The 15,984-nt window shown below is 32.6% G+C and overlaps 1 long non-coding RNA gene across 2 annotated transcripts; it reads right to left on the bottom strand.

Moving 5' to 3' along the window:
* Positions 1-125: 125 nt before the first annotated feature.
* On the bottom strand, positions 126-5,210 carry LOC148274668 (uncharacterized). 2 transcript variants are annotated; one of them, XR_015824236.1, is made up of 4 exons: positions 4,284-5,210; positions 3,943-4,186; positions 3,238-3,534; positions 126-3,151 (listed from the first exon to the last, which is right to left on the bottom strand). It is a non-coding gene; the product is annotated as an uncharacterized LOC148274668 (long non-coding RNA). The 2 variants fall into 2 exon arrangements; XR_015824237.1 differs by lacking the exon at positions 3,238-3,534 and having other exon boundaries at positions 129-3,151; positions 4,284-5,207.
* Positions 5,211-15,984: the final 10,774 nt, after the last annotated feature.

The following is a 15,984-nucleotide window of genomic DNA, read 5'->3' as shown; positions in this document are numbered from 1 at the left end:
CTTAGTACTACGGCGCCGTAACAACTTATTGACGTTTAGGTATAATAACACATTCCTATTGGTCAAATTTTGTATTTGCGCTATTTCACGTTGGCGCTTATATCCATCGAAAAAAAAATCCGCGGGAAATTCAAAACTTTCCCTAAAAGTTTTTACAGCTCATAGCTTGATCATGAGTAATAGTTAAAAATCAGAAGTATTCACTTTTTTTCCAAACTGTTACTTTTACCACGGATTTTTAATTATTACTACTGATCAAACTACAAGTTTATATTATGAAGGAATTAAAGCTTCTCTATCATGAATGATTCTGCATTTCGAAAATAATGAGTTTTGGGAATTGATTGCCAACCCATAAAATTTAATAAAAAATCTTAGTTTCCTTTTTTGTGATTTAAAAGTGAATTCACCACATTTAACAACAAACTTTTATAAAGCAAACTTGCCCTAACACTGATCATTAATGGTAAAGAGGCTTTGAAGACAGAGGAGATGAAAAAAAAGACACTTTATATGGAACATGATTTTTTTAATAATTTAGTTTACGTTGTTAACTTTGATTCAGTGTTAAGTTGAATAAAAAAACGCCAACATGGAACACATACTTAAACATGACAATTTTTATTTTAAGTTCTGGAAAGAAAAACATGCCAATTGAACGCTTCAATACATATATGGATATATTTAAGTTGATATAATACAGATTTATGCAACAAAAAAAGATAACATTGGAATACAATACTTTCTGAAGAGCTAAACTTATTTGAATTCTATATATATATATACTTATATAACATGTTTATAGTTTTAATGTATATATTTTAGTCTTTATTCAGAATAAAACATTACATTTAAATTAAATTTGATACAACTTTAAAACGCATAAAAGAAAAATAATGTGTCGTGGTTCAGATTAGGGCTTCCAACCCTGCAGCTGATTTTCAATCTAGGTTTTTGCAGAATGAAAAAAATTCAATCCAGTGAAATCCTCGTATTAGCGGGATCCTGCATGTTTTAATGCATAGCTTAAAGTTCCATTTACAGGAGTACAATATAAAAGATATGAAAATATTGTCTAATAAACAGCATCAACCACAAAAGACAATATTCTGGGACAATACAATAATTCCACTTGGATCCTGGGAAAGAACAGTGTTGTATTGTTCACTTGTAAACGGTTGTTATATTTTGTATTTAGTGTATTGTATTATCGAGACATAATCGCAAAAATATTGTAACCAACAAAAACAATATTTTTAAGGAGAACACTAGACTTATTCCTATCAATGAACAAGGAATACACTTTGAGAATCAATCTCTGGACTATTTATTTTATTGATACCATAATAATATCTTGTTAAAAGATATATGACTGTTGACAGATGTGGATAAAAATCTATATCAACCAATACCGTGGGATCTTGCTCCAAGTGGGATCAGAAAATCAATAGGGATCCTAGTATAACGGAATGTGCACATACTCCCAGTTCAGAATACATCAACTTTATATAATACAAAAAATTTCAAAATAATTAGCCCCTTTTCACATCAAAATTTCTTTCTGGAAGTTATGATTACAGAAAAATTTAAAAATGCTAGAATAGCTCTTATCTCAGAATATAATTGCAACAGCTTAATGCTACTTATTAAAATAATATCTACTTATTGCACATTAAAAGCAAAAATGTCATATTTTGTGTACTGAACAAATAAAGTGAAGTCCATATTTAAAAGAAATACTGTATGTTAGCTAAAAAAAGACATAACATATTTAATTTGCAATAATGATGTGAACAATAAAGGTCCATATTTAAAAGAAATACTGTATTTTAGCTATACAAATACATAACATATTCATTTTGCAACAATAAATAAATAAATAGGTCAATAAGAATTGTTTATTTAAAAATATGTGATAAAAACCATCTGTATTTATATGCAAGAGTAAATAAATAACAGTTACTTAAATACAAATTAATGATTTTAAAATACAAATTAATGATTAATATTTTTTGCTTTTTACAACAGCCAATTTTTGTAAAACATTTAGATTCGAATCAAGTAAAATTACTTCTAAAATTACTTACATTCTAAATAGAATCATATTTTCCTGACAATATTTTATTTATTTCCTGTGTCTAATTGAATAGTTGTAATTTAAAAATCAGCTTTACAAATTTTACTTTTATTACATTTATAACCACTCAAAATTTAAATTTTCCTCTATTATATACTGCAAGTTTTTATGGATATTTGATTGAATAAGATTATTTGGATTATTTAAATACCCATTAATAATTTCAATCCACCTTGTAAATAAATTCAGAAGGCTATTATATGCTAATTTTAAATAATAACCAGTTCTCTCTCTCAACAATACATATTTGTGATGAATTGAAGCTTCTGACTGAGTAAGGGATTGTTTGCAGGCCTCACAAATATTGTCACTTAACAATCTACGACAAATCCAACCAGCAGAATATCCATGGGCTCCAACTTTACTTCTCTCCTGTTGAGAGCGTAAAATAGATACATCATGCACAGTAATGCTATTGCATTCTGCTATTAACAAACTAGATAATGACATCCTAGATTCATTATTGAGCTCAGGTTCTGAAAGTAATGTGGGACCATCACGAGAGAAACTTAAAAACTCTTTCAGGTTTAGTATCATGCGCCCTCTATCGTCTTCACAGTTAAGTGTCGGAGAGTGTGACGACAAAAAATTACTAATAAGTGCAGACTTAAAAGTGTTGACAAAGTCTCTGCATGTTGGATTCACATTCTTTCCATTGTACATTCTTATTGTACCAAAAAAGTTTTCCAATGGATCTTGGTTGAGACGTCGCAGAACTAGTTTTTTATTACCAGCCTGATGCAAGTCTGCCCAGAGCCCTTGAACACCTTTGATGGTCAAAATATAGTTTTTTAGAGATGGTACAATCGTCTCTCTTCCTGAATTCAAATTTCATTTTCTTCAATTTGTTAATAGCATCAATCCAAAATGCATGGTGTGTAGACTGCGGTGTAGTAATGTATCTCATTTTACCCTTGGAAAAGTTGGTAGCACCATTTGTACTGTCGGAGAGTTTGTCGAAGAATAAGACGACATCACTGGTGGCTAACAAACTTAATTTTTTGGGTGATGACTCTGAAATAGAAAAAAACAAGTATTTATTAAAGACTAAATATTTTTAATTCATATTTTGATCTCATCCGGCACATTTAGATACATACTAAATTCTGCAGCAAAACGAAGAGCAGCAACCGTCCTTTCATTCAACACTCAGTTGCTTACTTTCATTTTTCGGATTTTATCAGGTATAATGTGTGCATCGTGTATTGATTTCAATAATCTCACATCTCCAATCCTTGCGTCCCGTTCATACACAAAAATTAAATCATTACAACTTGAAATTTTAGCCTCAGTTGATGTATTTTTATTGAGAAAATTATTTTTTAACCCCTTTATCAAATGGGGGAGGTCATAAATTATAAAAACCTTATGACTACATATTTCAAAAAATGTTTCATCTGCAAACAAATTTCAATAAAACATTAAACCTAATATAAAACTGAAGTAGTATTATTTAAAATATTTGTAAAGAAAATCCGAATGTAATTTTGCATTTATAAACTAAGGAAATAAAAATAATTCTATCTACCGTTTTAGAAATTAATTTGTAGAATTAATTTTAAATAAAAAACACTTTGTATTTATACACCACATACGAGTTTAATATTAGTTAGTACACAAGTCTTGGGTATTCAGAATTCATCACCCATCATTAGGTGTAAATACAAACCTTTGCAAGTTTATGTTAACATTTGATGATGGGTAATTTTGAATACCAGAACCTTGTTTTCTAACTAATATTAATTTCATGATTGACGTATAAATGCAAAGGTTTTTATTAATAAAATATTAAAAATAATTATTACCATAATCTTTCCCATTAATCAAATACATTCTTCGTGTTTCTTCTCTTAAATATTTAAGTGCTCCAACATTCGTTGCACCTTGGTCACATATACTGGCCTTAATAATAAAACCAGTGTCTGAAACAGCAGCGTACACTTCCCGAATACATTTAACTGAATGGCAGGAGTTGTCCCTTCACAGAAATAGTAAGCAATATCATAAAAAATCTCCCTTATCATAAAAACCAGGGCATGGTCCGCAAATCTGAAATAAGAAAAAAATATATATTCTCAAAATTATGACATTACAAATGGAACTAAATAATTTGTTTGCAATACTAATTTTTTTTTTTAAAACAAACCTGGCTTTTTCTCAATTCCAAAATCGAGAAGCCTTTGGAGTCCTTCATTTTTCACACCAAAAGATAGTTATGGTGACAGCGAAATTATTAATTAATATTTTATAAAAATGCTCTTGTGTTTGCATTTATTCCTGTTCGGAAACTCAATCCTCCAAATAGTCTATTTAAGGTTCGTCTTGAAGGCGATGCAAAAATTTTCTGCACGAGTATGTAACCCTTGGGAGAGTTTTTTAACAAAGCAAGGGACAAAATTAGCGCAGTTTTGTGGTATTTAAAATTTTTATTTTTGCTTCCTTGGCTATATGTTCTTCAGTAAATAAAGCCGGTGCTGCTTCAGGAAGTAGCCTACAGTTTCCCTCAATGAACTTTGCCTGAAAATGTCTTTGACATACGCGAAATGCATAGCGAATTCTACTATGTGATGTGTCTAATTTTGGCAAAGCGATATAGTTTGACGATGTCCCCGGATACATGGCAAGAAAGCATACAACACTTTTTTGACATTGTTATAATTATCACAGGCGAGAAAAATAGAAGAGAAAAGGTGAGAAGACACACGCACGCCGTAGATTTAAGGTTAACACACGTTTTAAATTTAAACCATTTTTCACACGCGCTTTTTGCTTTTAATAGAAGAGAAAAGGTGAGAAGACTGACACAAACCGAAAAAATAACGAAAACAGGACACGCACGCCGTAGATTTAAGATTAACACAGGTTTTAAATTTAAACCGTTTTTCACACATGCGCCATTTGCTTTTTCTAACTGTGTGACGTCATGATGCGACATCAGCGCTCGTACGTAGCAAGTGCGTAGCGCTTACTCGAAATAGCGATGCGATACTACCAATTCCATTACTACCAACACAAGGGGGGTAAAACTCCATGACTACCAACACAAGGGGGGTAAAACACTTCGCAATAGGGACTGTCACCCCAGTGTTGTGATCTTTGTGGATTTAGAATTTAGACCATAAGCAATAATATTTTTATATCAAAGATATTAAAATACGCATGGAACAGTGTCGCAGTTTTTCGAATTAGAAATAAATTATTGGACTTACATATTTTTGACGGAAAACTGTAATCTGTCTAGTTGCATGAAAATAAATTGGCTAAAGCAAATCATTTAGATTGTTAAAAAAATATCTACCTAATTCATTTTGTTTGGCATAAAATATAAATTATTTCTGTGCTAGTTCAAAATATTTACATTTATATAGTATAATTATAAATTGATAAAAAAATTATAAAGATTTAATTGTTATAATATTTAAAAAAGCTGAATTTACATTTAATTCAATTGCGTTAAATTAAAATCAGAACTAATTTAAAATAAAAATTGAGCAAATCTATTTAATCTACTATAGTAGGGCCAATTTAATAGGTCACATTTGACATTTGTCGGTTTTAGCTTCATATTGAGGTAACATGCTTAAAAACATCGATTAAAGTGTATGAATCGATTCGGACTTCAAACATAATATATGTGAATTGAATTCAGTTGCTATAAAAGGGTCCTTTTAGGTACTGTAATTTTATTTTAAAAATCATAAGTCGAATCCCTGTCTCATTATTATTTTCTATCGTGAATTTAAGGAACAAAACAAGATAATTACATAATTTAACAAAACTATCAACATTCGATTTTTCTGGGTAACATCCCTAGTGTTTAAAAAGAAAAAGGGTTCACTGATGAAACATTGTAACGACGTTTAGAACAGAAAAAGTTTATTATGTTTAAAATGGTTTATTAGTGAAAGTAAATCATAAAATTACCTTCTTTTGTCATTATTACAATAAATATGTAATTGTAATTAAAAATAGTTAAGCAATTGTGCAGTTCTAAATTCGAAAAAATAAATAATATTTTACTACCGCTCTTACAAGGTTATGTTGTTGAATTTTGATGAAGTGTCAAATGTGACCTAATAAATTATTATTACTTTAATACATATTTTTTAAAAACCTAACCTAGCATCTAACGATAAAACATAGTGCATAACATTAGATTTAAATAGTTTGTGTCTGGGCGGACGAAGAATACAGTTATGTGTGAAATAAAACCAGAATTTCGGATGACGGTTTTTGACTCAATGGCTACTCAGATAATGAAAAATAAATCAAATGGAGATAAATCTGCATCGTAGTGTTGTGGTTGGCACGATTGCGTATAGTACATGAAGTCCCGAGTTTGATTCCTAGGAAGAAAAAAAAAATATTTATGCGAGAGGGGGATACAGCAATATTTTTTCACATTTCTTTTGGCGGTATTTTTGATCTTCATTACCTCCCTAGAGAGTGATGAAATTGAAGATTTAAATTTTTTTAATGCGACGAAATTTTGTTTTATATAATGGCCACACTGATGATTAAACGTCAAATGGTGCATAAAACTGCTTCAAAAACGGAAATAAAACTAATACGGTTTAGTCAATTCAACCAAAATAAGTGTTTTGGGTCCCAATAATATTCTTAATGAAAATAATCATGTTTGATTTCACGTGTTCATATTTTTTTCAGTGTGGCTTCGACGACCTCGACAAAACCAGAGGACTCGAACCAAACCGAATGTTTGACAAAGGACCCGAAGGACTTTTCGAACGAATACCCGACATCAGCGAAATGCCTACAACATGAGGAAGAAATGCAATTGCAACAAGAAGATGGGACGGGTGGGGGAACAATCGTGGTATACGGAAACGGGAAACGACGTGAATTTTCTCGAGGAGGTAGCGTCCAAAGATTGGGAGCAGGTAGTAATTGCAAAGTTTCTGCAGCACCTAAAATCGGAGTTTACGGAGGCGACAACCAAACGGGCGCGGCGTTACGAGGATTTATAACGGTCCTTGGAAGCTCGTCGCTGCACATTCAGGAACGAAAAGATGACACTGGCACTTCATATATATATATATATATATATGAAGTGCTGTGAAGTGAAGATATATATATATATATATATATCTATATCTAGCTCTAACCAGTGGGGGCATTCAGGCTCGGAAGGACTCTTCGAGGAAAACCTTGCATTCGTCGCTTGCCTTCGGCAGCACCTTTATAGCGGCAATGGTCGTCAAATGAAAGATATTGTCGAAGAAGGGGATTATGAAAATAGCATCTGCGGCGCTCATAATTTTGAAATGGACGGCGGGGGCAGAAAGAGGGAACATGAGACTCAGAATCAATAACAGCCCTAATTTTAGCAACGATGAACTTGTTTTGCTACTATGCAAAGAACGTGCTTTTAACGAAGAAGAACTTTATGTTCCAACCGGAATTTTATGCAAGAAAATCTGTATTGTGTCTACCTACATTAGAATAAATAATATTGTCCCAGCCGAGTTCTATCTGACAGCGCCGCAATCCGCATTGAGTACCTACTAACAAGCTTGCTAGCCAAGTTCGCTAAAAAATCAGGCAAACACAGCAGTGATATTTTTTAATAAAAAAAAAGTAAAATATTTTTCAATCAAAAGTAAACATGGATGCTCAATCTTTCGTTGAATGTGCTAAGCATGCTATGAATGCATTGCTTACACTGCTTATAGATCCATGAATAAATTTACGAAAGAACAACTCGGCAAAGAAGTCCCAAAAACGAACGAAATTTTGTGCAAAATAGGACAAATGGCAGTAAAGATGAGCGTATTGGAGGCTGAGGTTGCTACGATTAAGAAGTATTCCTCTTCAACCAATATTGACGTTTTTAATATCGGTGAATTAGTATCCAAAATCCAAGATAGAAGTTACAGGAAGAAAATATTGTTTTATCTAACTTACTTGAGAGTCAATCTACAACCCGAGCCACAGCAATCAAGGAGGATGACAATGCTGTCAAGAAGATACTGTCTGAGCTTGATACCTCTGTTTAAAGTCAAGAAATAAAAATATACCGACTTGCAAGAAATACTGGAGAGAGGCCTAAAGCTATTCAAATTGAATTTTTAGAAGCCAAATGGTCACGACTACTCTGAGTAAGAAACACATTTAAAAATTATATATGCACGTACCATGACCAGTCTTTATTACAAAGAAAACAGCTTATCGAACTTCGTAATGAACTTGGTAGTAGGAAAGCAAATGGTAAGATCGTGCGATATCACAATCAAATACATAAATAACAATCCAAAAATAGTAAAGATGTTTACAAAAAATGACAATCCAGCAAACTCTATTATCAAAATGTAAGGGGGGTAAGAAAAAACTACAGGAACTTAAAACTACATTACCATCTACGGATTTCGACATTTACTCATTAACAGAAACATGGTTGAACAACAACATTGATAATATTGAACTGGGTTTTTGCAAGCACCTGATATATAGGAATGATCGTGATAAGCGATCGAACAATCATAAAGAATTTTCTTAATTAAGAATTTTGTCCAAACATCTCTCAAAAACCTTACCAAGACTGTATAAGTAAATTTGAAATCGAGGCTGCATCTAAGCCTCGACATATTTTTTAATTTTCCAAAATTTTCAACAGCAGGGAATCTGGAATTCCGTCAACTATGTATTACAAACGCAAAATGGCAGATGCACCACAGGACGTTGCCAATTTATTTGCTGATTACTTAAGCATTGTTTATAGTTTTACTTCTAACTCTAGGTTATACAGTATTGATAATACAAACTTAATTGTTTTAACTATTGTAAATTTACCGATTCTGATGTAAAGGAGGGGATTTGTGCCCTGGAACTAAATAAGAGCGCTGGGCCAGACAATATTCCTATACCACTTCTTATACAATGTTGTCCCTCTTTAACTGGTCCACTTACCAAAATTTTAAACCAATCCTTGAAGACTGAAAATTTTCGGAGAAATGAAAAATCTTATTTTTAACCCCCCCGTTTATAAAAAAGGGGATAAAACTGACGTCTCCAATAACCGATCCATTTGCATTCAGTCAGCCATTCCTAAGTTACTGGAATCTGTTTTGCTAACTAAGTTCACCAATGAAATAAGTAAAGTTATCACTCCGTTACAACATGGTTTCATAGCAGGAAGATCAACTTTTACAAAGCTTATGTTGCATCAGAATCAGTTAATCACATCAATGAAGAGACGTCATCAAACTGATACGATTTATACTGACTTAAGTAAAACGTTCGACAAGGTTTCTGATACAATTTTAATATACAAACTTAGTTCATTGGGAATTACTGGGAATATCTTGGAATGGTTTAAAAGCTACCTGTCATCAAGGAAAATCTTAGTGAAAGTATTCGGTTACAGCTCGTATCAGTTTGAGGCATCTAGTGGGGTACCTCAAGGCTCCCACCTGAGACCAGTACTGTTTTCTTTGTTTGTTAACAAAGATGTCAATATTTGAGAAAGTAGTCATTCTTTTCTTTGCCGACGACCTCAAAATTTAAAATACTATTACTTTTGATATCGATTGTGGAGTTCTTGAGTCTAATTTGGTAAGGCTTTACAATTGGTGCCAGAAAAATTAACTTTATTTAAATGTCGACAAGTGTTGTGAAATATCATTTACAAGAAGTAAAAAACCAATATTATTCGGTTACAACATCAATAATACAAATCTCGGAAGAGATACACAAATAAAAGATTTGGGGATAGTTTTTGATGAAAAATTGTCGTTTATTTCTCACATTGATACGAAATATCTTGGGCATTTGCAGCGAACTGTAAAGGATTTGAATTCTATCACTACCCTCAAAGTATTATTTACTGCCTTAGTAAGAAGTAATTTAGAAATCAATTCAACAATTTAGTCACCCTATTACAATGTTCATATTTTAAAGTTAGAAAGAGTATAACGTAAATTATTCATATTCATCAATTATAAACTTAATATACCCACTGAAAATATTGATAACGATTTTTTATTGTTTATGTGTTGGACGTCCCGGAATTAACTAGTATTGTCGTCATAAAAGTATCTGTTCAAAATACTCTGCAACTAACGTTTTTTTAATCTCCTGGCAGTCCTAACTTATTATTATCACAATTCACCAATACCTAGACTACACCGGCTAGCGGCTAGGTAAGAGTATGGTGAAGTTGATATATTTCGTCTGTCGGTATATAATTAAAGATCAAGTATTCTAAAGGCTTTAAACTTATCTGTATAAAATATCTTAATATTGTTCTTTATTTACTAAATTATACTAAACTTTTAATTAATTTTTTTATTTATCTTTATAGTAATACATATATTTATGTGTATGTGTATGTATATATATATGTATGTGTGTATACATGTATGTATATATGTGTGTGTATGTATGCATATGAATGTGTATGTATGTGTGTTATATATGTTCAAATGTATATTAAATTTCTTTCTGTATACCCATATTCCTAAATGGGTACATTTTCTTATTTTTACTTATGATTGTTTCTTTTAGTTTTTCTTATGGTAGTCTTATTTTTAACTTTATGTATATACTTATGTTACACTGCTGCACTTGAATGTAATATTATTAAATTTAAAAGCCCGTAGGGCGTTACATAAATAAACCACGGGCCAGCCATGCATGAGGACAGCTGTACAAATCTGAAGGATTCTGGTATTTCAGGAAAGACTAAAACAAAGATTCCTGCGGGCGATGGCAAATAAGTACATTATACAAATTAAAAGACCTTTTAGACAAAAACGCGATCGACTTAAAGGATTTCTTGAAATAACGTTCCTGCATTTTACGAGACAAGCGGGTAAACAAAACAACTTATTTTTTGTCTGATCGCCATCCACAGTCAAAACAACGATAGTGGAAACAGGCAGATTGCCATTTCAACACGAGAAAACTAACGGGACGCCAGGATCATCGTTCAACTTTGCAAGTTTGGTGCACACAAACGCATGCTACTTGGATGGATGCAAATTGACAAATAACCAGTTTGAGCAATGGAAATTGCTGGCGGGAGGCTGTTCGATGAATACGGGCGTCAAATACAAGAATCGAAATACAGTGGATTATTGCGCTCTCTACACGAGTGCAATCTTTCCCATAAAAATGTAGGTGAATGTGCCAGAATCATCAGAAGCGGTGGAAACACGGACGACCACTTACATGTTTTTCTGTAAGTGCGAATCGAGATTTGTAATGACGGCTTTCGATTGGGAGTATGCTTGGATTAGTATAGGTTGTACTTTGTCATTGAATAAACATATAGAAAAAATTCATGTCTCTTCAGAGGTTGAAGAGAACGGTGGTGCAAAAAGTTGTTCACTGCCCGGGTATAGATATTTGGAAACGGGAAAAACCGGGAAACGCTTTGGGAGCGGCGAAATTGCGAGAAGACACGACCAAGAGTACGATAAAATTACGAGGCATTTCAAAGAGACAAAAAACGTTAAAGAATTTACAAAAAATATTAAGTCGTATGATGACGCATTCTTGGAGGATGCACGGAGCATGTCCGACGTAGCACACCCCAGCGGTGCAACTATGAATCTTCTCTATCCCCTAGAGAGTGGTTAATTTAGGGATATTTATTTTTTCCATGCAACTAATTTTTGCTTCATATATGGCCACACTGATAATTAAACGTCAAAAATATGAACACGTGAAATCAAACATCATGATTTTTATTTAGAATATTATTGCGACCTTAAGTATTACTTAAAACACTTAATTGGGTTGAATTGACCATACCGTATTAGTTTTATTTCCGTTTTCGAAGCAGTTTTATACACCATTTGACGTTGAATCATTTGCCTATGTTTGAGCATCCATATTTCTTCACTTCCCTTATCTATAATGTTCTCCATCTCTGTTGAGCATGTTTATCTTAACTGCCTAGGGGGTGAATCTGTTTCCAGGTGGTGGAGAATACAGTTCTGTGTGTGAAATAGAACCAGAACCTTGGACGAGTGTTTTCGACTCGTCCACTGCCCTTAGGTAAAAACCGCGAATATGGAAAACGAGTGGATATAAATTTGTCTCGTTGTGGAGTGGTTGACGCGATCGCCTACCATTCTTGAGGTTCTGTGTTCGATTTCTGGTAGGGCGGAATGAAATATTTCTTTTTAAGGTTGTTGATACTGTAAATTAATTCTCTCCAAATCAACACTGGACTTTAGTCCCATGGAGTTAGGTCTTATCTTTTAAAAACGTGTAATAAACTGTAAGTTAAAAAATAAATAAAAATTAAACTGCAGTATTTCATTATTCTTTCAGAGGTGCGGAAAGGGGAATGATGAGGTGGCAAATGTCCAGTCTGTCTTAAAAAATTTGGACAAACTCAAATTTACGTTTTTTACACTGGAACCTCTTTTTACAGGGGGATACGTTACACAATACCCTGTAAAAAAAGAATACTCAAAAAGAACAGTTCTGGATAGGTTGCCTTGTATCAAAATCAATTAGGATTTTAAAAAAAAATCTGTTTACTCTGCCGTGCAGAGCCTAAACCGCAAAACTTACATTTCGTCAGAAATACGAACATTATAAATATAAATTTTGTGGTATTTTTCTTTAATTCTACCTAAAATTGTGCCCCCAGTAATCGTTAAAAAAAACAACCAGTTGAAATATTTTAGTTTATACCCTTTTTTAAAATTATAAATATTTAACATTTTTAAAGAAAAATTTTTTGGTGGTAAATATTTTATTTCTAAAACATGTTTTTAGCAAATAAAATTAACGTCATTCAGTGACCGATTTGAGAATTGATATTTTGCTTAAAACGTACAACAGAAATTAAAAACTCGCAACTAAAACATTCTTCTTAAAAAAAAACAAAATATATAATTAAATTGAAAAATGCTTGAAATGTATTTCAAAAAAATGTTTGTAATGAATTTTTTGAACAATAATGAAATATTTTAATTGTTTTATTTTTTAAAAACGATTATTGTAGGCATAATTTCACGTAGAATTAAAGAAAACTACCATAAAATTTATTCCATTTAAAATGTTTGTATTTGGTTTTATGAACAAAGATTTTGGTTCCACAGTTTTTTTGTTTAATTTATCATCTTTAATTAATTTGAACGAATTTTACCTATAAAATGAGTCTTTATATTATAAGAATCAATGTACAAAAGTATGGTCTAAATTTTAAGAGGCGTAATTTGTCAGTCGAAAAGTAATTATGTTTTACTCGTAGTAACATATAAAAATTGAGTACATTTTTGAAAATTGGAGCTTTCCAATATATTTAAAAAAATTAAAAATATATAACTTTTGAACCATGCTATTTCGAAAGCATGTAAAAACACCTCAAATTGAAGTTCCAGTTTACGTCATTTATTTTTTCTATGATCATCTGCACTTCCGATGGAAGTATTAGTACAAGACACGTGTGTTTATCATTTACAAAAAATAGACACATTAATTCTCCTGAAAATTTATGTTCTCGTTTACAAAGCTTTGTGAAGTACGGAAACTGCGAAGTAGAGACAACGTTTCTAGAACATCGCCCCGTACCACCGCCATATAAAGTACCAAGGGAAATCTTCTCTCATATAGAGCAGAGAAACACATTAAATTCTCAGAATTAATTATAAAGCATTCATGCTCGCACAGCATTGCACTCCTCAGTGCACACAATATTTTGAGGAAACGTGTTTACAAGTAAGAAACATTTATTTTTTTAGGAATAATTCGCCCGCACCGAGAGTATTCCTTTGTTATCTGGTCTCCATATTATAATGTTCACATCAAGAATATTGAATCGGTTCAACATCGATTTTCAAGAAAGATAGGCTGGAGGTTGGGCTTATCCAGAGACCTATATATGTATGAATGAGTTAGAAACCACCTTGAATATATCTTCTCTTCAAGACCGTCGAATTAAATCCGACCTTATAGTCCTATTTAAAATTCTCAACTCACTCTTTGATGCGCCTGAACTACTGAGCTCAATAAAATTAAATATCCCAACTAGAAACCTCTGACAAAACTTACTCTTTCATACCGATATCCATAGAACTAACTATGGTTTTCATTCCCCTATGCCCAGAATTCTTAGGTCTGCCAACAAGCATACCAGTCTTGATTTCTTTGATAACAAGTTGTCTTCTTTCAAACGATCACTGAATCAAATTCAATTATAAACACCTCTCTCCCGCTTCCACTCCCACAAAGTCTACTATAAACCATTGAGTCTTTCTAATTTTTTAAATAATAATTTTCTATGTATAAATGTGTCCATAAAAATGCCCATTGGGCGTATATAGAAAATAAATTAAATAATGCAGTTGTTAAATGAAATTTGTAAAAAAAATATATTAATTTTTGAATCGTCATTCTTCTTCTTCTTCTTCAATGGCGCTACAGCCCAAATCTAGCCTTGGCCTCCTTCAACTTTTGCTTTCAACTCCGCCTGTCCTCAGCAGCCATTTTCTAATTTGCAACTTGTGAAAGCTGTGCTGCATCTTTTTTTACGTCATCCTCCCACCTCCCTGGGTCTTCCAATCCTCCTTTTACCCCCTGGATGTCCAGTCGTGACTCTCTTAGTTACTTGCGCATCAGGCATTCTTTGTACGTGTCCAGTCCGTCTCAACCTGAGCAGTTTTATGTGGGTTGAGATACTAGGGGCTTGAGGTGATTTTCACAAAAAATGGCACTATATAAATTATCCAAACATTATTATTATTATATATATGCTGTACAATTCGCCATTTTGCCACTCTTCTCCATCTATCACGGGACCACAGATTCGGAGAAGAATTCTCTTTTCAAATATGTCCAGCATCTCAGCGGACCTTACTGTCAAGGTCAGTTCCATCCATACGCCAATGCAGTCCTAATAATGGTCTTGTACAGAGTACTAATCGTTTTCCTATGAACGCTTATTGACTTAAGCACTGGCAGCAAGGAGAAATATGTTCTGTTACCTGCCGATATTCGTTTCATTATTTTGAATCGGCATTAACTTCGGATGCAGAAGTCTAAATGAGGATTTACACGATGTGCATGTAGTGATTAGTCATAGGGACTTGTCAAGAGAGGTAACATTATACATGACAGATATAGTAAAGGCAATAAAAGGTATCAATGATAGCAGGGCACCAAATGCCGAACACTCTTCAAGTGGATCGGAAGATATGTTGACGAATTACTACGGTCCGCCTTCTCCTGACGAGTTTTCTGTGGTTTCCTCGTCACTAGAGCAAATGCGGAGAGGCTCTTGAAACAGGTCACAGCCGAAACATCTCACCGATCCTTACTTCAAATAACTAAATAAAGTTTTTCATTGAAGTAAATTTAATATATATATTTTTTTAAGTAAACAAATAATAACTATCACTTTGAAGTAAATATAAACCTTGTACATTACAAGCAAGGTAAAAGAATAATGCAACTAACATATTTAAAAAAAATCGGCATTAACTTTGTGAATGAACATGAATAAATATATTAAATTAAACACTTTGTTATGAGACCACTTAAATTTATTATTCCCTTCTATACTATACACCCTGTTTAACGGCCAGACCGCGAAATTTTAGAGGAACGTTCCTCTTTCCAACATTTAAAAAATCCTATTAATATTTCTTTTTAAACTAATTTTTTTAATGATTTTTTTATTATTGTCGTAAATTCAATACGAAGTAAAATCCTGAATTTCTCGGACTTCTATCCATTCCACAAACCACTACCCCTCTCCTATCAAACCACTTCCTTTGTCCGCGTGCGGTGCGTGTCGATTCGTTGGTTAAATATGTTTTTTATCTCAATTTTTCTATAAGGGAGGGTTAAGGGTTGGTGAAATGATGCTA

This window comes from Micrasema longulum, unplaced genomic scaffold (genome assembly GCF_059751315.1).
Source record: "Micrasema longulum isolate JH-2025_06_02 unplaced genomic scaffold, ASM5975131v1 h1tg001608l, whole genome shotgun sequence".
Classification (NCBI taxonomy): Eukaryota; Metazoa; Arthropoda; class Insecta; order Trichoptera; family Brachycentridae; genus Micrasema; species Micrasema longulum.
The sequence above is the reverse complement of the archived record's forward strand: the minus strand, read 5'-3'. Positions and strand labels throughout refer to the sequence as shown.